This window comes from Lagenorhynchus albirostris, chromosome 1, assembly GCF_949774975.1.
Source record: "Lagenorhynchus albirostris chromosome 1, mLagAlb1.1, whole genome shotgun sequence".
Taxonomy (NCBI): Eukaryota; Metazoa; Chordata; class Mammalia; order Artiodactyla; family Delphinidae; genus Lagenorhynchus; species Lagenorhynchus albirostris.
Window position 1 is genome coordinate 116,635,926 of NC_083095.1, and position 22,878 is coordinate 116,658,803.

General features: G+C 44.4%; 1 long non-coding RNA gene across 1 annotated transcript; it reads left to right on the forward strand.

Moving 5' to 3' along the window:
- The first annotated feature begins 11,931 nt into the window (after positions 1–11,931).
- LOC132531523 (uncharacterized) lies at positions 11,932–19,352 on the forward strand. The gene is made up of 3 exons (XR_009544123.1): positions 11,932–12,026; positions 15,621–15,720; positions 19,238–19,352. It is a non-coding gene; the product is annotated as an uncharacterized LOC132531523 (long non-coding RNA).
- The last annotated feature ends 3,526 nt before the right edge of the window (positions 19,353–22,878 follow it).

Consider the following 22,878-nt stretch of genomic DNA (forward strand, 5'->3'; position numbering starts at 1 on the left):
GAAGATCAATACTCTGTTTTTTCCAATGAGGAAACAGAGACCCAAAGAGGTAAAATGATTTTCCCAAGTACATGCTAAGTAAGGGTCCAAGGTGAGGCCAGAACCCATTTCTTCTGCTTCCAGGTCAGTTCCCTTTTTTTTTTAAACCCATATTATGGTTCTGGGCCAGAATTATGCAGTGTGTCTTTACTCTCTCCTAAAGTTTTCTTGCCAGGGTCCAGACAGACTATCAGAATTAAGGGCAGAAAGGAGCCTTAGTCCCTATCTGAGGAAAGGGGTGTTACACTTCACCAACGAGGACACCAAGGCCAGGCAGAGGTGACTTTTCCCACATCATACAGTAAGTTAGAGGCAGAAACGGGATGAACCCAGAGCCCCTGGGTCTCCAGGACCATGTTCTTCCACTATCTCCCCAGGTTGCCCTGACTTCCTACCTCAAGAAATTCCTGACTCTTTCCTCACTGATATCCAATTACCTCCTAGCTTCTCAGAACCAGGTGAGGGCTCTTTCCAACCCGCTCCACTCTTAATAGCAGTGATTTTCCCTCTCCATCCCTGCCCTAGCACTGGGTGCAAGATAACGTATTTAAGGCCATCTGTGACCAAGAGGGAAAGAGTCATAACCTACTGCAGAGTAGAAATGGTGGAGGTGAAGGAGGGACGTGTCCTTCTGTCCAGTTCCCTAATTCTGTAAAACTTTTCATGCCTTCTCCCTTGACAGCCCTTAATGTCACCATACTGCTGGCACAGGACTTCAAAGCAGCCTCCATGGGGGAGCTTCAGATCACCATTAAGGGAGAGTGGTGGTGGGTTCATACTCTCCTCCTGCCTTAGACACATCTGACTCCCGTCTCCAGCCCACCCTGTCTCTGAGGCGCTCATGCAGCTTTGCATTCCCAACACATACACACAGCACCAGGAACAATGCCGCACCAGCTATTTGTTTAATATTTATTATATATTACTCTAATATGTTATTGTATTTATTAATACATTATATTTATTGATACATTTGTTATATTTATATTATAGAATATTTATTATAAATATGTATTTATTAACACAGTATTATATGAATCAATATTATATATAATACATAATGTATAGTAATATATACAATATACTGTCATATGTTATATATAATACATGGTATTAACATATATAATATATAACATAAAATGTTATTTACTGCTAATTGATTCATTAATAATTAATACATCCCTGTATACTCAGGCAGGACTAAACCCTAAGGGAGACAGAGAAGGATCCTGAGCAATATATTTCATTAGTTACAAGAGTGAGAACTAAATCCCAAACGTATTTCCCCAGATGCTTTTCATATACCTTTGCATTACCTTTAAAGACTCCTTAGGACCCCCGTTCTCATTCGTTTCCATCTCCTGAACTCCTAGTTTTCTAAGACTGAATTGTACTAGCTTCACTGATGCTTCTGACATGCTCTAAAATTACTAAATGGTTATCAACAGGATGCTGTGTTCTGGCCAAACCAAATAGATGCCTGTTTGCTGGTCTGGGGTTAGCTGGAAACATGCAATCTTTGAGTCCTGCAAGATTCTAGATTTGGAAAATGCCCACAAGTGTCTGAGGGTGGGGAGGATGGATCCGTGGTGGTTTCTGCCCCTCGTGTCACCCCTTTCATGCGACTCAGTTTACTCATCTGCAACAGGATTGAGAGAGGCTGCTAGAGCAATTATCCCTCACAATGGGGCTGTGAGAAACAATTAAAGAAACATTGCAATGTGTCTGAATGAACAAATTCATATGAAAAACCACTTGAATGGGTCCCTGGGGAACAACAAACAGATTTTACAAGTTCACAGTTACTTAGCTAAGATCAGGTGATGATATTTTATTTGAGAAAAAAGAAAACCTTATGTGCTAGCAGAGATGCCCATGCTTGGGCTGAGTGAGGGCCATCTGGGAGGAGGGAAGGGGGTTGCCTGGTTCGGGGGCCTGGGAGGAATATTCACCGTTTCCGGTCACATGCTAGTGGAGTCTTCCCCATCACTTGGGTGCTGCCATCCACCTGCCTGGATGTCTGGCTCTCCCTGACATCCCCTTCCATGGCAGGCTTTCAGCTTTATGTCTTCTTCCTGGGTTTTCATTTTCTCAGCTTTTGTCTTGTTTCAGAAAATAATCAGATGAAAATGCCCCCCAAAAGCTCAATATTTAGCTGAGCCATATGGTAGGAACTGGTTAAAAGCATCTGTCTTCTTTACCTCCCATTTTCCATATTCTTCAGGAATAAGAGGGTCACATATCCTATTTGGCAAATCTATTTTTTATTTCTTCTCTTTTTTTCATGTTTATGTATTTTAATCTTTTTCTCTTTCTTTTCCTTCCTTTGCCTCTTTTCTTCTCTCTTTCCTTTTTTTTTTTTTAAAAATGAGTTCCAGGATTCTTAGTTCACCATGTAGCTGTAGATGTCTGTGAGGTGGCATGAGTGGCTTTATCAGGCCCAGCAGTTCAGAGGGAAATACTCATGATGCTTTGTCTCAAAACTCACACAGACTGCTCTGCTCTAGAACTGAAATATCATACCTTTATGCCTTTGGGAAACCTAAGGGGCCTTCTGGGCCCCAGTTCCCACACGGAGTAACAGCAGCTATGAGTCTGGGAGGATGCAGAGAAGCAAATCTACTCCCACAGCCTCACCCATACTGCGGTCCAGCTCCTCCTCCTTTGAGGTTGTTCAGTCCCAAGGGAAATTAGCTGAGGGTAGAAGACCCAAGGCAGGGCTGGCTATACAGTTACCACTGTATTTTTCTGGCTCATCACACAATTTCTCTGGGTCTTGCTTTATTTATAAATAAACAGGAGAGGCTTGTACTAAATCAGTGGATTTCAAAATTTTACCTCTTTTCTTTTTCTCAAAATCTTGCATAGGACCTCATTATAGGAAACAGGTAAAAGTGGGGCTACCCTGATTGAACGTGGATGGGAGGGCTTGGGCACTGAATTCAGGGTCCAGGCTGGGGGCCAGCGGAGGAGATGCCCACTGTGGATCCTTCCAGTCCCAGTACTTGATGATACTTGGGCCATTGCCCCTGACTCCAACTGATGATGCAGGAGAGAAGTAAGGAACCATAGTATCACCTTCTCTCCCTGGTGTCCCAGCATCCCTGCCTGCCTTCCCTAGTCCACAATGACTGGGTGAAAACAGGATCCTTTGGTTGTGGCCTGACATTAGGGAAAAATGTCCAGGCCCCTCCCCACCCCCTCTCCCACCCCCCACGGCCCACTGCTGCCTTCTTCCTCAGCCTCCCAGTTGCCGAGGCCCTGGCAGATGTGAAAGCTGACCTGGGACCTGGGACAAGGCCTTGGGGGGGGAGCTGGTGACTTCACAGAGGAGGAGATCAAAGGAGGCTGAGCTCATCTGACCCAGGCCGCAGAGTCAGGGCCAGGGATAGCTGTGAGAACAGAGGGAGGACACGGGAGCCCTCCAGGCAGGCAGGAAGGAGGCTCCTGATACTTCTCCGACGTCCAGGTGGTACCTGCTTTCCCTCACAGCCATTTCTTTTTTTTTAACTTTTTATTTTGTATTGGAGATATGTATGGCTGAATTGCTTTGCTGTGCACCTGAAACTGTCACAACATTGTTAATTGGCTATGCCCTCATGGCCATTTTGTGGCAGACAGTTGGAGAGTGTGTGTCGGGGGGCGGGGGTGGTCAGGAGAATTTCTGGTTGTTTTGTTCCTTTTAACTAATTCCTCATCCTTTACTTCTCTCCCACCTCTTCAGATTTTATAGGAATTTTTGGCTATTCAACACACCCTCTTTCCTGTCAGACGATATTTCATTTCTCACATTCCACCCCGGGGCCTAGGTTAGCACAGCCCGGCTGCCCCAGTTAACCTAGGTGAGATATTAAACCCCACCCACCCCGGGAGTCACCCATCATCATCCCTGAGCCGCGGGTCCACTCTGTAGTGAAAGGGAGGTGATAACAGTTCTCATGGTATTTTCAATTAAAAATTCCTGAAATGTTTCCAACATCAGCCAGCCAGAAAGGAGGGTGATAGAGAACAAATGGTGACAAGGAGAGAAAGAGAGAGGAGGAGAATGAGGGGGCAGAGGGTGGGGGAGGGGAACAAATATGTGAGGGGCCGGGAGTCAGCAAGGGAGCCAAGGAGGACTAGACCAGAAAAACGGAGGCAGGAAAGAAGACGAAGGGCCCAGATCAAGCTGCCAAAGTAGAACGGGAGGCCTAAGAAAGAAGCAGAACCTGCATGTGGAAAAACTGAAACCACCAAAAGATAAAGTGCTTTGGCTACAAGTCCAGAAACTGCAACCACGGTAGCTGGCACTTTGTTGGCATTCGTTAGCCAAGTTTTATGTAATGTTCTTAAGTATTCTTCCTTTGTTATTATTTTTTTACCATGTCCTATATTATGTTAACCAGGGGGCCCATCCCAAAAATGTGCCTGAGGCCACAGGAAAGGGAGCTACAGAGATCTAAACCTTTTCGGGAACAAGGACCCAAGGACATCCCCAAGTCTTTGGTTGTCTTTTGAGAAGTTACAGAGAACTCAGCCCTGCCTGACATCCAAGGCAGGTACTTGGCAAACTCATGTCGTTGAAACCGATGTGGTCCCCCATCCTGTTGGGGAGGGAGAGCCACAGACAAAGATAAATATGAGAGAGATGGGGAAAGGCCGTCATGTAACATTTCCAAACACACCACTTCAGAGAGTGTGCGGAGGAGGAAATGAGAACCGGTCATTTCAAAAGCAAAAAAGCAAAGTAAAAGCCCCACAGGCACCCAATCCACACAATCCTCCTATGCAGAGGGGAGTCACTAGATCTACAGGAACCGCCAACCCCAGGAATGCTCGAGAATCCTCTTGAGGAAACAGCCTCACTGTGGTTTTCTGAAGAGTGTGAATCCCCCTCCAGTGTCCCCCAGTCCAGGCAACGGTGCCACCCACAATCCAGTTGGCGCATATCAGAAACCCTGTCCCAGTCTACCTGGACTCCTCCCCCTCCCCCTCCATTATTATCCATCCCCACATCCTCGAAATTGTAAACATGGCTCAGGCCACCATCCCATCTCACCTGGGGTAGCTTCCCAATGGCCTCCCTGCAGCTGTGCTTGCTCCCTCTAATCCACTGTCCACCCTGTAGCCGGATGATCTAAAAAAAATGCTACTCTCATGGTAGCTTGCTTATAGCTTCTCACTGCCCTCGAATCAAGTCCAAGAGATTGAGCCCGGGCTACAACATCTGCTGGGATTGGTCTCTGCTATCTCTCTAGCTCCATGCTACAACTCTCCCCCTCTCCACTGCTGGACCCCCTGGCCTTCTTCCAGTCCTGTGAATGCACAAATTTCTTTTCTGTCACATGGCTTTAGCATCTGTAATCTGTATGTCAGGGTCTCTTCTTTCTGTGGTACAGGCATTATCCCTTAGAACCTGCTGAGGGAAGGGAAATATCAACAGAAGGGGGCCATATAGTCTCCCTGGCTTCCAGGGTCCTCTGCTGGTCTGTACTCTCTGCCCCTTTAGTAATTGCAGGATGTAACACAAAGTCCTTGGAAAACCCCAAGTAGCTCCCCCGTCTCCTTACCTCCAACACCACCATGTCTGTTCCCACTGACAGACTACATAGTAACTCCAAATTAGTCATTAGTAGTTGTTTTCCTGAAGGTTTAAAAGAGCATCCCTAAATGTACCCAGTGGAAGAACAGGGAGTTCTCACTTAGGCTAACTTGTCCCTTGGGCTGAAGTGAGGGTGTAAAGCCTCACATTAGTCTTTGAATAGACAATGGCCCTATTTCTCCACCCTTGCTATGCAACTTTGTACCCACTTTTGAGCTCCTCTCTGAACTATCCAAATCCAAAGCTGTTATGGACTGAATATCTGTGGCTCCCCAAAATTCATATGTTGAAGCCCTAACCTCCTATGGGGATAGTATTAGGAGGTGGGGGTCTTTGGGAGGTAATAGATGAGGTCATGAGGGTAGGGTCCCCATAATGGGATTAGTGCCCTTAGAAGAAGAGGAAAAGACACCAGAACTTCTCTTCCATGTGCACACACACCAAGAAAAGGCCATATGAAGACACAGTGAGAGGGTGGCTGTCTGTAACCCAGGAAGGGGGCCCTCACCTGACACTGAATCTGCCAGCCCCTTGATCTTGGACTTCTAGCCTCCAGAACTGTGAGAGATAAATACCTGTTGTGTAAGCCAGTCTATGGTATTTTGTTACAGCAGCCTAAGACATTCCTCAGAACACTTACCCCTCTCAAGGGGAAACCACTGTGCCTCTGGCTCAGGTGTTGGGAGATGCTAATGGGCCATTCCTCCTCCCAGGCTTCTCCTTGCCTGGAGAGGCAGAGTCCCAGTGATTGCTTCATCTGCACTTTGGTCTTTCTCCCCAGGGGATGCCCATCACTGGTTTCTTCCTGAATCACCTACAAGCATATGCCACTATGGAAACCAATTTTTTTCTGAGAATGACAGTCTAGTCTATGAAGAAAACCTAACTCTGACCTTGTGAAATAACACTTGCCTTTTTATGCCATATGTGTATTTGTCTCCTTTCTGAACTATGTTCATTACAAAAAGCCCCTCACCTCAACCTTCACCCCCACATTATCTGAGATTGCATTTCAGGATGGAGGGCACTATCTCCACACAGCTTCTCCCTGGAAAATGAGGGAGGGTCCATTTCAGTTCCTCTCCACAGGCATGCTTTTCCTTCAGACTGCAATGTTCCTTCCTCCCCAGTTCCATTATCTAAATGGCTTCTGATTGTCTTTCACTTCTCAGCTCAAAGTTCCTCAGGGAGTTCGCTCGCTCGCTCGTTCGTTCGTTCATTCATTCATTCATTCCTTACTTCCTAGCTCTGTACCAGACCCTGGACCAGATGTTGGAGATACAAAGATGAGCCAAGACAAGCATGTCCCTTATGGAGCTCATAGTTTTGTGGGAGCAGACAATCAAGTTTGAAGGCATAGAGTGCCACTGTGATAAGCTCCAGGAATGCATCACTGGACAAATTGGACCCATTTAGGGAGGGCAACAAGGGAGATGTATGAGCATTCCAAGCAGGGGAACAACCCATGGAAAGGTCGTTCATCAGGAGGGAGCAAAGCACGTATTATGGATTGAAAGAGGGCTGGGGTGGCTGAGGCAGAAAGTGTAGGCTGTTTTAGTACGAGTTTGGGGGAGGGAAAAGGACAGAATATCAGGACTTTGTAGGATATGCTCTGGAGTTTGTCTTGACTCTTAAGAGCAAAGAGACATTGAGATTTTCAGTGTTGGGAAGGGGGTGGCGGTGTGGAAGTGTAGATGAATAGAGGTGAGGGTAAGGGTGGCATGATCAGGTTTTCCTTTCAGAAGACCACCGTGGCTGCACTGTGTAGAATGGACTGCAGGGGCCCCAGGGTTGGGGGTAGACCCGGGGTACTACAGTGGTAAAGGGGTACTACAGTGGTAAAGGCAAGAGACAACAGTGCTAGTGGAGACAATGGCAGTGAAAATGGAGAGGGGTGCAAAATTCTGGAAGATACTTAGGAGCACAATCCAGGGGCTATGGTGTGGGATTGGTAATCGGGAGTGAGAGGGTATGAGGATGAGTCCTTGGTTACTGGCTTTCACACAGGCGTTGCGGGTGGGAGTTCTGTGTTCCCAGATGGAGAGGACTAAAATAAGACCTGGTTTGGGAGGGCAGATCATGAGTTCTATTATGCCCTCCCTGCACAAACCCACACAGCGCTCAGCAGTGTTGTCATTAATCACCATCTGGGTAGTTATGTGTTTACTGTATGAATTTTCTGGACAATTATTCATTCCACGAGGGTGGGACTAGAGTTGGTCTCATTCACCAGGAAATCCACAGGGCCTGACTTGCTGGCATTCAGCAAATGTTTGTTGAATAGATTAGTGACCATCTGCCTCGGTCCGTGTGCCATTTGAAACATTCGCCATTTCTGTAGCCTCCATGTATCCCAAACTGAATTTGTAACTAACCTTGCATGTTGGGAGTTGAAAAGCGCTGGGCTTGGAATCAAAAGATCTGGGTTGAAAACCTACTAGTTATGCGCTATGTTAGCCAAAGGTCTACAGATGAGTCAGAAATATTCAGAAACATGTTCCCTCTTGGGTAGAGCAACCTGGAAGCCAGGCCAGTCAGAATATAAACACAGCAAACTGAGAAGTGGTGATTATCATTCTGAAGGTGCTAGCTTTAATATACCTGTAATAGCTTATTTTACTTTATCATTTCACTTCATTTCATTTTTATTATTTTTAAATGGTGGGGTCCTAGAGGGGCCTCAGAGTAGATCCAGGGTCTCCAAGAAGGGACTGAGTTTCCCCCCAACAGTGGGGCTTCCCCAAAAGGAATTTCTCTAGGAGACATTTCTCTAAAAGACATTTGCCTTCCATCATTCTTTCCTTGGGAAGAAGTCAGAGGTCAGAGGGGTTAGGGTGTGAGCTCTGAGTCACGTGGGGGAAGGTGGGAGCACAGCCTCAGGAGTCCTGGTTCCAGACCCAACCTGCCATGTGGTGATGGAGAAGCTAGCCCCACCCCAGCCAGAGCCTGCATGTAGAGAATGAAGGCCTTGTACTAATTTAATGCTGATTCCCAGGGTGGCACTAGGTTTTGGGGGTGCTGCTGTAGAGGCAGGAGAGGTGGTAGCTTACAAGGCTAAAATCAAGGAGGTCAGAGTTGGTGGGATGAGGCTGCTGACCTGATACCAGGAGGCACAAGTTTAAATCTCCAGCCACCTGGGGTCATTCTGTCGGCTCATCAATAAGGCACCCCTGAACCCCAACCTAAAGTGGGCCCCCCATTATTTCCTATCATAGTGCCCTAATTTTGAAATAAACTATACAAATTGCACAACTTTAAACTAAATATTTGTGTGATTATGTTTCAAATGTGTCTCTGCCACCAGGCTATAAGTTCTATTAAAATGACCATTCTGTATGAACAGAACTTAGCACAGTGCCTGCCAGGCACAGAGTAAATGGAGATCTGTTGAATGAATGGATGGATGGATGGTTGAATAGATGAATGAATGAATGTATGGATGAATGGATGGATGGATGGATGGATGGATGGATGGATGGATGGATGGATGGAGGAGTGTGTGAGTGAGCGAATATGGAAACAGCAGTTCCCATGCTTCAACATTCCCTGTTGTACTGGGACTTCTGTCTTCTATTTTTGATAAGTTCACTCCTTCCCCAATGACTGCTCCCATCCCCCACCCTAGCAGAGTCCACGCCATTTTCCTTCGTCCCAGGAGAAGACCCAGATCTCTTCAGCTCACGTGCCAGGCTCACCAGTGGGACTCTTTTTACTACTTCTGTGCCTGCTGTCCTGGTAGTCTTTGCTTCTGTGATTAGAAGGGTTAGAAATTAGCCCAGTTCTGAAGATTACTTCACGGGGACTAACTGCCATCGAATTTCTGGTTTGCCAAGAGTTTGCCAATATCTCCAAGATGACTGTGGTCCTGACAATGACAGTAGCTCCATCATTATGTCCTTATTACTTGTCAGGCTGCGCTGAGCACTTCCACATCATCATTCATTCTCCCAGCCATCCTGTGACATAGATGCTATTCTTGCCTCCACTTCCCAGAGGAGGGCACTGAGGCACAGAGGGGGCCTGTCCATAGTCATGCAAGTAGCAACGGGCTGAGATGAATTTGGATTCAGGCAGTCTGAGTACAGAGACCATGCCTGTAGCCATACGATAATTTCCTGTTGTCCTAAAAGTGTGTTCCTTTCCGTTGAGTTCCGGCTCCAGCTGTGAGATTTCCATTCTAGGGTTCATATTGGGTCTCCAAGTAATGCCCAACTGCAAAGCGAGTGGGTGTGGAGAGGGCTGCTGTGTCCTGGGGAGAGGAAATATTTTGATTTTTGAGTGTCAATGGTGCATACAAGTTCTGCAGATTGTCCTCCTGGGGCTGCAGGCTGTGCTTTCAGGAAATGCTCAAGTATCCACTCTGGATGTGATCAGCCCAGGGAGGAGGGGCAGGTGCCCAACCTCTGAATGTCAAGTGTGGGCCCAGGATAGTGGTGATTCTCACACCTTGGCTTCCCAATAGAAGGATGCTGAAGCTCTGCTGCAACTCTTTCTCACTGCATTTATTTCAATTTTAAACAATAAGGATTTAAAAAATCAAATTTAGGAATTAAATCCAAAAGTGTGCCAAACAACAGACTATAACACACGGAGGACTGATGAGTATTTCATAAAGCACCATTTTAAAGTAACAGAAACGCTCCCAAATTAGTGCTTTTAACCCTTTTTTTTTAATTGCTTGGATTAAAATCAACTCTTAAACAAGCCTGGAACCAATATGCTGTTGTTTCTTCTGTTTGTATCAATCTTACAGCTGTTGCCTTGCTAGGATTAATTTGTCTCCGAGGGGTTTCAACACTATCCTCCCTAGTGTATTTTCAGAGCCCATAATGTCATGTAATCGGGACCATGTTATTTTTGTCTGAATCTCTGGGAGTGATGTAAGAGGAAAAAGGAAACCAGCTAACTCCCAACCATTTGACCAAAGGTTAAATTAGTCTTGGCCTTTCCCCAGCTGGACAGAATGCTGCTCAGTCAAACATTTATTCCACCCAGCAGAATGGAAGTCCTCTTCCTTTCTTCTTGAATTATTTTCCTTACAATATCCTTCCCCATCACGTCCCCAAGTAATATGCCAATACTCGTGTCCCCTTCCTGGGCCCCCACCATCTTTACGTTGTTCATTATGGATCACTGGCACAGAGTAGAAGTGTGTAGAAAAAGTCATACAAGATGAACAAAGATCCTGATGTGGGAACTGGAGGTATGTTTTTCTTAAGAAAGATTTCAAGCTGCTAAGTGGCTGCAAGGAGAACACACTGCTTGGCTCCTTGGTCTTGTCACCAATGCAGAGGCACAGTGTTGCCAGCATCTCTGGAACACCCTGATGGCTCTGATTGCAGCTTCTTCTGAAGCCAAGCAGGTCAAGCCAAAAACCCCACATGAGCCAGCAGATGGTCCTCTTATGAGACCCATAGACATGCTGACTTTCACTCCATCAAACTTATACTTCCTGTAAGTACAGGAAGCTCTCTCAGAGCCTGAGAGCAGGTCTTGAAAAACTAACATCTCTCCATTGGCACTAACTGTTTTGTATTTGAAGAAACTTCAGGGCATGAGTTGTGGCTATTGAATGATGTTAACAGGCCCAGTGAAATAGTCATGTTTCCTTTAGGTGTTTTTCTTTTGTCAGCAAGCCGATTTATCCAGTGGTAAACTAGTGTCTTCTGAAAAAAATGTCCCCCCTCCCAGGAGTGGGGGACATTTTGGTAGAGGAGAATGATCTGGGACTTCGGAGCTAGAAGAGCTGGAAAAGCAACAGCTGACATTCATTGAGACTTCACCAGGTCTGTGCCAAGCACTTTACGTGCATGATTTCCTTTGGCCTATGCAGTGATCCCAGGAGGCAGGTACTTTTGTTGTCCCCATTTTCCAAGAAGGAAATTGAGATTTTTAGAGTTTGGGTAACAGGCCTAACATCACAGAGGCAGGAGGTAAGAGCTCAGTCTGGGGGTGTCAGGACAGGTTTCCCAGGCTGCTCCCTATTGCTTCCCTGGGAGTGAGCTGTGGATGCGGCCTCAGCGTCTTCCTCCCTGAAATGGGAACAGTAAGACTTGTCTTTCCTACAGAGAGGGTGGTTATAAGACTCGAAGGAGGTATAGATGTGAAAAAAAATGTGGGCCTGTGAAACAATATGCAAATGTTTGTCATTTTATGGTGAAGTGAGGAGCACCAGGGACCCGCTGCCTCATGAGCCTCTGTTTGTAGCCTGAGCTCTTGTAATTTGTAGGATAGTTTGTGGGGATGGGGGTCTATGTGGACGGTAGTGGTGATATTTCAATTCTTAACGGATGAAGTGTAAAATCAAGTAGAAGCAAGAAAACAGGAAAGGGATCTAAGACAACAAGGGCAACTCAGTGTTGTGGAAAGAAGAGAGAAGACAAGATGTTGCAGTGTCAACCCTCAGGTCAGTTACTTTCCCTCTTGCCTCCTAGCCTGCAGTCCTCACCCAATCAAATTCTGTCAGATGCATCCCCCAAAGAGCTCTCACAACTCACTCCCATCGCCACTCACCTTGTCACAGCCTCTACCTGTTCTCTATGCCTCTAGTCTCATCCCTTTCCTCCACCCTGCCATCAGAAAACTTACCCTTCAACGGCTACACAGTTCTCTGAAGAATTGTGTCTAAATTCCGAGCATGAGTTACTGCCCTTTAGGACCCAGACACTGCTAGGACCTGCAGCCTCAGCCACATCTCACAGCCCTATATTCCAGCCACATGGAAGCACTGGCCATTGCCCATGCCTGACATTTCCTCTCTCAACCTTTGGGAGGTGGAAAAGGTGTGCTTCCCTTCCTTACCTAGAGAACTCCTATGCGAGGTCCAATTCATGAATTGTCCTTCTGTATATTCTGATTGGACTGTACTTGAATTATCCAACAGTACTGTAATAATTTAATACCTGTCATTCTCACTGAGGATTTCTTAGCTGTGGGAACTGTGTGTTAATCTCTAGAACTATAATCCCCAGTATTGGTGTCTGGCACATAGAAGGCACTTGAGAGAGGTTGTCTGAAAGGATGAATGAGCCTCTTAATTTGGAACTGGGCTTGAACGCAAGATGGGTCTTCCTCTTCTCTTTGTTCAGTTCACTGTCTGCGTTCTACAAATTTTCATGAGTTTTTCAACAACTGTAGAGACTGTATTCAGATCTTATGATGTGATATGGCTACTTCTGATTATTCCTGAGTTGGGGGAGTGGGTGGTAGGTAAATTATCTTAAAGCAAGTAAGCCAAAATGAAAGCTTTTTTTTTTAATTGGAAGAAGAAAAGATTTTGGTTCAGCACAAGGTTTGAACAAAATCTCTGCCAGCCAATTAATCCAGGAAAATGAACTCCCCACAACTCCCTTATCTGCTCTTCTCAGTGGTTTAACAGAAACAACTAGAATGTCATTGACGCCACCATGTTATCCAAAGGAGCAAGATTCAGAGCTGTTCTTCCCATCAAAAGGAAACTATATAAATTCTGCAAGCTGAGGCATGTTTCTGTTATTTTTTCATGAAAACCTATTCCAATTCAGTGGGTTAACCACAGCTGTTTTGGAGATACACTGTATTTAGGTGTATAGTCTCAAAGCCAAAATGTCAGAGACATTTTAATTAGTTGACTAAATATTAATTCATATATATATATTCTGTTCTGAATTTTCCCCATCAACCAGCATATATAATAACCTAAAAATAGATATAGATTTAACTTTTAATTTTTGCTAATCTGATTACAAATGAGAAATCCTGTGTGGCTAAAAGCAACAGCAACAACTTCAGCTAAATTAAAATGAATAATGTCCACTGAAAGCCTCTCTTTAGAAATATTTCTTGGGCTTAGCCAGAGTTCTAGATGAAACCAACTTATTTTCTAGGAAGTTGCTATAATGGGAACAGTAATCTGGTTCAGTGGTTCACAAGTACTAACCCAAGGATTAGTGTAAGGCAGGCGGCACATGGAGCTTGAAAGGAGATTTTCAAAAGTGTTATTTCCAGATCCCCCTAGATATTGGGTTGGCCAAAAAGTTTGTTTGGGTTTTTCCATAAGATGCTTGGAAAAACCCAAACGAACTTTTTGGTCAACCCAATAGATACTGATTTGGTGTGTCTGAGTTTCGGGGAGCCTGGAAACCTGTACTTTTGCAAAGCCCCAACTAATTTTGATGCGAAGTTGGGTTTGAGGTCCACTCCCATCCCATCCTTCACCCTGTATGGGTGTAATTTAAGATAGCATCTTGGTACTTCTTTAAGTGGCATCTCTGTCAGGACCTAAAATATGTGGCAGTGCCCTGCATGCTGGTGTTCTACAGCGAGAGCCACAGGCTAAATGAAAATGTGTTTGCCACTCAGAGAGCCAAATTTTGGTATTCTTGGGCAGTCAACAGCCTCTTCATATGTAAGTGATTTGTCACAGATTATTCTGGAGAAATTCTATTACGTAAGAGAAGTGAAATGGCCTAAGAAAAGCCACTCTTCAGCAGCCTCTGCTCTCACGAATTCTGAAGTTTTTCTCAGACCAGGGTGGGAAAGACCAAGTCTTTCAAGATAGACTGTCCTCTTCATCTGGTACGGATCTGGCCCATGCATCTAAATGCAAGGGCCTTTCCCCCCCGAGGTCAGCAGAAATCAGATACCTCAGCCTGTTCTCCCAGCTGTATATCAGAGGCCTGACTGAGGGATAAATGTTCTGGGAAAGCTCTTCAAGGATGAATGGGGATGTAGCTACCTTAGGACACCCAGTAATGGCTGGACTCTTTTATTTTGAAAGCTGGGTCAAGCAGAAACAGTGAGTTATTGGAAGATGGCTCATGTCCAAGGCAGCAGGTGCCCATTGGACATCAAATTGTTTCTTTCAATACAAACCATTAAGCACTCTACACTTCCTTATTTGTCATTAGATATGTATAATAGATTTTAAAGAATATATTTTTAAATTATTTATTTATTTATTTTTGGCCACACCACGCAGCTTGCGGGATCTTAGCTCCCCGACCAGGGATCAAACCCATGCCCCCTGCACTGGAAGTGTGGAGTCTTAACTACTGGACTGTGAGGGAGGTCCCTAAAGAATATTTTAATATTTAAATTATCTTGCTCACAAACATGGGAAAAAGAATTTTAAAAAATCACTCCAGCTGATTGTACCATTCCTATCTAGGCAAAGAAAGTAATTTAAGTTTGGAGAAGTAGCTGAATCCTCGTTTTCCTTTGTTATAAGTTGGAATGAATAGATATAGATTTGTATTTCTTAGTTTGCTTTTCCTTAGTTCCTTGATTTCTTGTTATAAAAGGAATTTCCCCAAAGGGAAGACAATTAACTAGGCAACAGCAGACAAAACTGCTGCTATTGAGAGAGAGAATTTTAAGTAGCATGAATCCAAGTGTTCAGGAGATTAGCACTAGTAGCAGAGATCATTTCAAAACCTCAACACATTTTACATATTTCACCCTAAACCCAGATACTTATTATCTCTAGAATTGTGTAGAGATGAATCCTAGAATCACTGGTTCTTCAAGGTGAAATGAACATAGTGAGGCCCTTATCCAGTCCTGTCTTTACAGATGAGGCACCAAAGCCCAGATCAATTGTGTCATCTCAGGCCATAGAGATGTCAGTGGCCATGCTGACTCTGAAACCTGGGATTGTGATAAACACCCAGGCCACAGCCCTTCCTTTTCCAACCTTGAACGGTTAAACCTGGGACGAGGGTTTAAGACCCTTGACCAAAGGAAACAATTGTGTGGCTAGTATGTGTTTCCTTAATGCTGACAACTGACTGTCATTGCACAGTCCTGTTTTCAGGATCTCCAGTTCCTCCCCAATCTCAAAAAATCAGCAATGTTAAAAGCAGCCCTTTCCCTGTACTATGTTCAAGGCCCTGTACTATGTTCAAGTGTCTGAATAACCAGCACATGTTCCATCTTTCTCTTTGGTAGATGTCAAGAACAGTGTCTATGAGGATTCATTCCCTCCATCTAGTCACCACCTTGTGCTCGACTTTTCCTTCAGATCAGACCAGTTCCTCTGCAGCAGAGAACAGCTCATGGTCCTACTGCTTCCCTCTGAGGAGACCCCAGTGGACTGCTGCACAGAGGGGCTGCAACAAAGTGTATGTAGGCAAAGTCTCTCATTTCTTCCTCCCTCCCTCCCTCCCTTCTTTCTTTTTCCCTCTTTCTTTCCTGTAATTCACCCCAGTCCCAGATATTTGAAACCTAGGGTGCACTGAATGAGTCTCACACCACATGTTAGTAGCTGGAGGTTTCCCTCACATTCTTCTTCACTTCACCCCATATCGGGCACATTGGTAGTACAGTCTACCTACCGCCAACAGCAGACCTTGCCATGTGAGTTTCTTTTCAGTTTCAGTAACTTTCACTGATAATTTGGAAAGCATTCTACTAACAGTGCATTTCCTATTTCTTTAAGGAATTGAGATTTGTAAGCATAACTTTCCCTCAAAGCTATTGGTACTATATCCTTTCCTTTCCCTTCTTAGCAATTTATTTGCCATGGCTGCTCTGATGGACAGACATTATCTTGGTATTAGGGTCTAAGCCTCAACAACAATGTGTAGGTTCTTCACCAACCCCAAAGAGAATTCACTTTATGAACAAGCTTTTAAAATATTAATTCTTGCTGGTGGCACTCACTGGTCACTATTACAAATCTGTCCGAGTTATTTCTTAGGGTGGAGATTTTAAAAAATCTTTTGGCATACAGAGGGACATTCACTGACATCCCCTGGCTTCATCAACAAGCACTGAAGTTAGAGGAGAGATGCTGGAAGTAAATCCTATGCATTGAGGAGTGTGCTCAACAACTGCTATAAGACACTCAGACACTGGAAAAGGAAGATATGCCACTAACAATCTCCTGAATGCATGTAAAATATGGTAGGTCCGTACTAGAAAAACAAAAATTCTCAGATGCTATTGTGAGAACCCCATCACCCAGAGTGGTCCAGGGGGCAGTGGGAGCCTGAAAGATGGCTAGGCTGAGGAGCCCACGCTCCATCCATCACCTTCAAAGCAGCAGCCTGGGTGGGAGTGCTTACCAGGGTGGGCTCCGCTGGGCAAACAAGTGTCCCATTTGCATTTCTTTGTTGCACTGTTTGCATTTTGCACTTCACCACTTGTCAGTACCCAAAGGTAGAAGTTCATTAAAATATCCTCCTCCCTCAGGAGATAGGGTTTCCCTTTTCCCATAGGAAAAGACTTCAGGGAAGTCCAAGGTGGTCCTTTTTCTTCAAGACAAAGGAACTTGGTGCTCAGAAGCTTCTCCTTTGTTTTCCGAGCCCCTTCCTCTTCTCATTTATATCTAAATTTCACGTCTCCTTGGACATATCTACCCCACTCTAATAAGCCTCCTTAGATTAACTTTGTGGGTTAGAGAGAGTTAAGCACTTGACTCTATTCACATAAACTTTTGTATGGACAGTGGGCCTGACCAGATGGAGTGGGATCAACCAACACTTCTCTGCAGATACACACCCTGCGTTTGAGAGCTGAGTATCGTTGTTCCCAGAGGCATCTTCTGGAGGCGCTGAGCACTGACTCCCACAGAGAGGAGTATTTTTCTTAATATTTCTGTCATCTCCAGCTACTTCTGGACCTATTGACAGTTGGCACCCTGTGAAGGGGCGCCCCCTCACATGGTTCACAGCATGTTTGGATGAGTTTTTGAAACTTTTCTTTAAAGGTTACTTGGCTCTATTTATCTACTTACGCTTATTTGCCACCCAAAACTAAGATAAAAGTGAAACAGTTGGAAATTATGATCACTGTTTCATAATGATATTTCTGACCTTTAATGAATCTTGGATTAAAATATTTCTTCGTAGGAAAGGTAACTACTTTTTCTTAAAAAGATACCAGTATGCAAATTCTGCCCATAAGGCAACAGGTTTGAAAATGGCTCTGTTAGAGACTATCTACACAAATATATGTTCTCATAGAGGATGTTTTAACATGTTTCTATCCCACCTCTGTAAAAACAACAAAAACTGTATTTCAAACCTTTTTCATTGCCTGGTTTTTAAAACTTAATTTTAAAGTTGCCATTTAATTTAGTAGAAAGTTAAATCCTCTCTAAAACTCTTGGGCAAACTACTTAAACTCTCTGAGTCTCAGTTTCCCCCTCTGTAATTTGGGGATAATAATGCTACTTGCCTCCCTGAGTCTTAGGGACCAAATCAGATAATATGTGAAAGTGCTTTGGAATACAAATATTCATTGTTAGTGATTTCCTTGGAGCACTGATTGGGAACAAGAGAACCATCATAACCAGGATGTGTTTTGTCTTTGCCCTCAAGCAAAATATTCATGCCATGAGTTAGCCTTTTACTGGGGCTGCACTTTTCCTAAGGAAGTCTGGTGAGATGTGTGTAAAGAAAAAGACATTAACTTTTTACAGGCACAGAAATGAAGCTGATTCTGAGTGCTTTTATGCCTTGGAGAATTTAACTTTGTATTATTAGAGCACTAAGCCTTGGAACCAGAATCTGAACCAGGAGCGTAATTGAATCTCTCTGGTCTTAGTTTCCTTATCTGTAGAATGGCATTAGGCTAAATGTGGGCCTTCCCATCTCCCATATGGAATGATTTTTGCTGACCCATTGTAGGAAGGAAGGTAATGACAGTAAAAGCTACATTACTGAGCCCCTTCTACATGCCAGCCACTAAGTTGTTCACATGTATTGTTTCATCTATCTGCACAACAACTGCCCTTGGCAAGTACTACTACTACGCTTATATCAAGAATGAGGAAACTAAGGCAGGAGAAGTTAGATGACTTGGCTAAGCTCAGACAGAGTAAGTGGTGGAGCCAAGGTATGCACAAGACAGTCTAAGTTCAGAGCTGGAAATGTTAACCATACACCATGTTGAGATAAATTCTTTCATACATATATACATATATATATATATATATATATATAAACTAATCTACAAACATATTCTTATAAGAAATTGAAACTTTCCTGATAGAGCTAAAGTGCCCTTTGACAACTCGCCCCTACCAACCGATGGCAGGCCTCTCCCTTGAGGTAGCCACTGATAAACATTTGGTGTGAATCTTTTTCAGTCTTTTTCTAGACATTTACAAAAATACAAGTGCACTATGGACATATATAGTATGTTTGTGTGTGTGTTTCAACCTACATGGTATCATGCTTTATGTATTATTCTGCAAGAAGCTTTCTTCACTTAACATTATATTTAAAAACACATTGTTTTCCCTCTTCCCAGCATGTGCAAAGGAGTCAGTAAGTGTAATTTATTTCATGGTAGAGCTACATAAAGTATACTTAACCAATACTGATGGCATCTCACTGTGAATCTGCACTGCTGGGATTACTAGTAAGAATGAGGATCTTTTCATATGATAACTGAACAGGACTTTATGTTTATTCTTCTATTATTTTTCTCTTGAAGAATATATTTATTCTTCAATAGTTTTCTATTGGCTTTTCTTTTTCTTATTGATTTCTAGGAGCTCTTTATATATTCTAAATACTGATAATTTGTCTGTTACATATATTGCAAATATTTTCTCCTAGTTTGTTGGGTACATGCTTTAAATCCTCATAGCACTGCAAACTATATATTACTCTCTCTTCAGTTTTACAGGAAAGGAACATGAGATGCAGAGGATAAGCATCTTGCCTCAAGTCATACACAGACAACAGAGTCAGAATTTGAAGCCTACCCGTCTTATTCCAGACTCAGTCTTACTATCACTCTTGACTTGTCTATTCTAACAGTTCCACTTGGCCAAATGCAAGGATTCTTATAACAGACAATGAATATAAACTCTTTAATTCAACTAGTAATTTCTCATCCATTTTCCATTAATGTCATTTGGTGTGACAATATGCAAGCAGGTCCAAGAAGTATAAATCAAACCACAAGCTTCTTAAGGCCGGAGCCAAATCTTGCTCACGGTGCTACACCAGAGCCCACTGCAGTGCCTGGTATGTGGACGTGCTGGGAATCCATGAGGTGAAAGTTTCTATCTCTAGCAGGCAGAGTTTTACTTGCCTGGTGTTGCCACCCATGGAAGGATTTGTGTTCTTCGGTGTCCATGGGGATGTCTTTCCACCAATGCATCCCTATCCTGAAGCTTGGGTTAAGAGCTGTGTGACTAGATCTTGCCCTGTAGTGGGTTCCCTCTTCCTGACCATTCACTGCTCCTCCTGGATTCCAGCAGAGCAGCTTTCAGTCCACTTGCCAGCCCAGTACGCTAGACCAGGGGCTAAAGATCACAGAGCAAAGGAGAAGTGGACCTTGAAATTGCATTTATCTTCAAGAGCCCCTCTTCCAGAATGTGCCCCATCCACCTCCTGCAAGGTCCATTTAGAATTTCAGAGAAGAGTGTGCAGTCATCCCTTCCATTTGTTGCCTTCAGTTCTTGGTCGCTTTCCCCTCCCTTTCTGAATCAGTCTTCAAGGCTCTGCCAGCACCTCACTGTTCTGCTTATGCACACTTAGAATCTATCCCTGTTTGGCAGACAGATATTTTCCCCTTGAGGTTGACTCCATGTACTTTGCGTTTTCTTTTGTGGCTTATATCCGCACTTTCTTTTCCCCTAGAAGTTACTGTCCCAGAGTCAGTATGAGGTTAAGTAAGATTCTGGGCTTTGGATATGCCTCTGAATCTCCTAGCTATGGGCCACTGGGCAAGTAAAAAATGCCTGCTATGTAATAGGCTACATGGTAAATCATAACGTTCTCACTCTCTGATCCCTACCCAGTAGTCATCCTTCTAAAATACTTTTGGAAGCAGGGAGGTATTAAAAAAACTAAAATGTCACCTTCTGCATATAACGTCCCCCCAAACTCACCCTAGCTCCTGCTCAAATCAAAGTTTACCACTTTCTTCCGCTGCCTTCCCATTGCAAATTTTCTTCTTCCTAGTACAGCACTTATGATATTACAGTGATTTATTTATTTCTCTGTCTCGCACATTAGACTGTGAGCTCCAGATGACCAACACTTCTCACTGGCTAGGTATTCCCAGCACCTAGTATACGCCTGAAACCGAGCACAGGGCAATCATCCTTCTGAAAGCATAAATAAATGACAGAAAGAAAGGGGAAGTCAAGGGAAGTGGGGATGGGTTCTGGGTGGGTGGCGGCGGGCAGTAAGTGTCAGCGAGCAGAGTGGGAACAATAACAAATGCGTGAGCTGGGGTTGGAGGAGGAGATGAGTGGGGGGATGTGGTGATGGAGATGTGTGGCTGGGCAGAGGCTGGGGGTTAGGGTCCCATCACTTCTGATACTCCACCCCAATGCCTGGAACTCTAGTTCATATACTGCTGCTCCTGAGTTCCTCTCAAATCTCACTGCCATCAACGAAACGGGACTCACGTACCTCCCTCTCAGGGCAGTGGTGAGACTGAAGTGGAACAACGCAATGTGAAGAAACTGCGCAGAGGAGAGGCGCCAGCACGTGCAGAGGAGGAAGCTGGCTCCAAGGGTGTGGCGTCAGTACACAGCCAGGACCAGAACCCAGGTGCCTGAACTGTTAGTCAGAGGTCCCTCCCACTGCAGAGGGCTGCCCCCATGGGAGCTCTAGAGTGAGGAACGTTGGATTTTAAGTAATGCGAAGGAATTCTTCGTATGCTCACACACAAAGCCCATACTCATGGCCAGCTCCAAGGCGAGCCAATTGGATGCTGAGAAACAGGAAACAACCAAGCTATGAAGTAAACTGATCCAAGTGTTGAAAAGATAATTTGTCCAAAAACAGACCCCTCGTGAAGCTTCACTGTGTTATTTATTAGCTAAGGGCAGGAGTATGTGGAAATGGAGGGTTGCTGGGACCACTGCTAGAAGAACCTTAAGGCCATTACTAACTCAAATATCAGGAACGAAGGCTCTTTACTCTCCAGGATTTCCATCTCCTTTTCTGGGAAGATTTTTCAGACATGAAATCAGTCAACTTTGGGAAAAAATTTCTGCATTTAAGTTCTTGATGTCACCAAAGACAGGGAAGGGAGGAGGGAAGAGAGGAGGGAAGGAGGCAGTGCCCCTGGTGGAGCTCTTATCTTCCCAGGGGCCTGGGGAGATGCATTTTTTTCACCTTGCCAGGCTCCCTTCTGAGGCAGCACCTGGGGGTCCCAGTCATTCATCCAGCAATTCAGAAGCCCAGCCAGGTGTCTAGCTCTGAGCGCAGGAGACCCTTCCTGGCAAGGTTCCATGCTAGGGGCAAAGTCAGTTCTCCCAGCTTCAGAAGTGGAGAGAGAATCTGGGGCTGGACACACCATAGCCCATCAGTCCCATACAGCAGTGGCCTTCAGCAAGGCAATGACAACAGCAAGCATAGGCCTTAAGACACGCCAAGCACAGATTCAAGGGCACCATACATCAGCGCTTCTGTCAGTTCCCAAATACTCCATGAGGATGACGTTTTAATGTCTGTGAGCTTTAGTGCCCCCATCTACAGTAGGGAAGCTCTAGAGGAGACACCCCAAATACCTATAATCAAGCCAGCTGTACCACAATCACTTGGGCTACATGTTAAAAGCACTGATGACATCTTTGGAAAGACACCAAGAAACTGATATCAGGTCTACTTCTGGAAAGAGGGATGGGGGATGAGAGCAGGGCATTGGAAGGAAGCTTTCCAGTATACAAATACTTTTTTTTTTTTGTCTTTTGAGTTTTGAATGTACCGCATGTAATTATTCAAAAATAATTAAAATAACTCACATTTAAAATAAGATGAACCACAAATATAGATTTCCAGGTCCTACCTGAGTCCAGAAGAAATGGGGCAGTGTTTTTAACCAATTCTCCAAAATGCCTCTGATGCCAGATTCAAGGACTCCTATCCTCGAGGATGACACTTCCCTCCTGACGAAGGACCCTGTTTTACAGATAAAACTGAGTTCTGAGAAGGTTAAGGATGAGGCCAAGTCACACTGTTGCTTAGAAACAGAACAGTAAGTAAAATCTAGGTTTCCAGGGCCCAGATCTTCAAACATGCTATCCCTTAACCCTCAATCCCACTAGGGCCCCCAGCATCTTCTCCTCTCAATTCTACTTTTCTACACAAGAAAGACTTTTCTTGTCTCAGATCCCTTGCCCTTCAAACCCTTCCTTCAAGCTAATCTGGTAAACTGAGTGATGATGTGTTTAGTGGGTAATAATGGGCAAATGCGCTCTATTAAAAGACACTCATGAACCCTTCTGGAAACATTTGCAATCAATGACTGCGTTTCACTTCTGTAAAGTAATATGGGGGATTCAGTATAACAATTTTTCTAAA